Below are 2606 nucleotides of genomic sequence, written 5' to 3' on the forward strand. Positions count from 1 at the left end.
GCCCCAGCGGCTCCCCAGCGCGGGCTCTCAGGTCCACTTTAGTGAGGGACTGGCCCCCAGCGCTGCCCTTAGGAAGAACCATCCTCTTCCCCATGATTGTGGCCTTCTAAATTTACGTAAAAGGTCTTTTCCCTTTTGTGAAAATGAGGCTGATAAGAGACTGTGGTGTTTTGAAAGGTCTTTTAAAAAGTATTTAGTTCCCTTAAATATTTTTTAAAATATTACTGGTCGGTGAAATCGAAAAGTCTGCGTACTTTCTAAAGGATCTCTTTTCAACCCTATGTTTTTTTTTATGTTGAATCACAGAGTATTATAACTATCCAGTGCCAGCCGCCATCCTCTTTAATCAACACTATTGTGTTTGACATGTTGAACCATTCCCTTCTTCCTGAAACTCCCCTCAATGAACAGGCTTCAGTGGCAAAAAGCAAACAAGCCCAAGAAGTTTTCTCTCCTCTAATTGCTCCTCTGTTGCTTTCCTTGTTGGCACTTCTCCTGCACCAAGTGGAAAGTCGTGAGCCTGGGTCGTCCCAAAGGCACCCACCCCCTCTCTCCCGTTAAATTGCGGTAAGAACGCTTAACGAGAAACCTTCCCTCTTAGCCCGTTTTCAAGTGCACACTGTCTGTCTGCTCTTATTTCTACTCATTCTTATGGAAACTGCTGTCTTCAGACTTTGTCACCTCCTTGCTAATGACTTTCTAGGCTTAGATCTCAGAGCTTCCCGCAGTCCCCAGGCCTTCAGCGGACCAGAAGCCGCCCACGCCGGGGTGGCCCGGCGCAACTCAAACTTTCCTTCCTGCACAGTGAAGTCATTTTCCTCTCCACCCACTAGCCTACCCTTGCAAATTCCCGTTCTCCGCCACGCACTTTCCTGGCAACTCTAACCTCACAGTTCTTTTCCATCTTCTAAATCCCATCGCCCCTCAAGTTGTTTTGATCAAGTTTTCAACACAAACTTTGGAGTAAGCCCATGTGTCCCGGGCACAGACCAAAAGCAGGCCGGGATAAACAAGGACTTACTTTGTCCCTGGCTGATATGCGACAAGCACCACCAAACCAGGTGCCACTCTACCCAAGTCCGGGGACAAAAAGAGACCTAAGTTTGATCGCAGGTTCTGGCACTTAATACCTATGAGAACTTTGGACAAATGGTTTTATAGACTAAATGTTTGTGTCCTCTCCAAAATTCATATGTTGAAGCCCTAACCCCCTAATATGATGGTATTTGGAGATGGGGCCTTTCGGGGGTACTTAAGGTTAGATGAGGTCATGATGGGATTAGGGTCCTTCGAAGAAGAGATTCCAGAAAGCTCTTGTCCTGTGAGCACATAGTGAGATAGTGGCTGCCTACAAGCCAAGAAAAGCAGGCTCAGAATGAAGCCTACCCTGTCAGCACCTTGATCATGGATTTCCCAGCCTCCAGAACTGTGAGAAATAATTTTCTGTTATTTAAGTCGTCCGGTCTGTGGTGTTTTGTTATAGAAGCCCAAGCCGACTAAAAACACACACCTAGTCTGTGCTTTTGTAAAATGTGATCAGTAATACCTACCCTGCTGGAAAATATTAGTACTTTATTTTCTCCATCACCATTACTATCAACTCACCTGAGGCCCTCAGCTGCCAACTGCTAGACTGTTGGAACAACCACCTAGCTGAGTTCCCGGCTTGTACTCTCCTATTCCAGTCCACCCTGCAAACCACAATCAGGGTAACACTCACAGAGATCAAGTCAACCACGTCACTCCAGTTCCTCGGGGTCATCAAGGGTTCGTCACTTAGCTAATGGGTAATGTTTAAATTCCTAGACATGGCATTAAAGTATCTCAGAGTACCTTTAATACTATCTATTCCATTTTCTTTCAAAAAAAAAAAACCTCTTCACTCCTCCAGGATGGTGCTTACTGATCCCTTTCAAATCTGGGCATATGATGCTTCCCCAGGCTAGAAGGTACTTACCCTCCCTTCTCTCTGCCCAGATTGGCTCTTCAGGTTCTCTCTCCTCCAGTAGATCTTCTCCAGTTGCTCCAGGGACTCTGATTTCCAAGCTTCCACTCCCTGTTTTGATACATAATTATATGCTAACTTCCACAACTTAACTCTTTCACATTAAGGATGCATTATCATTTCAACTAAGAAAGCAGACTTCTAAGGAGCAAAACTCATGTCTTAGGCCATATTGCAATGAAAATTCTCGAGAATGTGAGGCAGCCTACTTTCAAGGCAACTAAACCCACACATAAAGTCTTTAATTCCTCAACAATATTTCACATGTGTTCTCTAACTTTTAACTTTCAAATATTCTAATCAGGCCTAGGCTGGTTCTTAATATTCCACAGCTGAAACAGCATAATGACCGGGACCAGTCTCCCAAACTCAGTATAATTATCTTTCCTTGAAGTCCACCAACCTCTAAATATTAGTAATTACTTATCTCTCGCTCAATATGCCACAGCTTATATTCACCAGCAATGTAAAAATAAGTACACTATGTCTAAGTAAGCATTTCTAGACATAGCTCAAAGCTTTTTAATGGCTAGTCAGCCATCGTTGAATAAATATTTATTGAACTCAGTACGCCAGGTACTTTACTAGGCACTGAGGATGA

At 44.0% G+C, this 2606-nt stretch overlaps 1 pseudogene; it reads right to left on the reverse strand.

Annotated features, from left to right (window-relative positions):
• Positions 1 to 969: 969 nt before the first annotated feature.
• Positions 970 to 1088, reverse strand: LOC148094209 (small nucleolar RNA SNORA48; annotated as a pseudogene).
• Positions 1089 to 2606: the final 1518 nt, after the last annotated feature.

This window comes from Miniopterus natalensis, chromosome 1 (assembly GCF_054644295.1).
Source record: "Miniopterus natalensis isolate mMinNat1 chromosome 1, mMinNat1.hap1, whole genome shotgun sequence".
In the NCBI taxonomy this organism is placed as follows: domain Eukaryota; kingdom Metazoa; phylum Chordata; class Mammalia; order Chiroptera; family Miniopteridae; genus Miniopterus; species Miniopterus natalensis.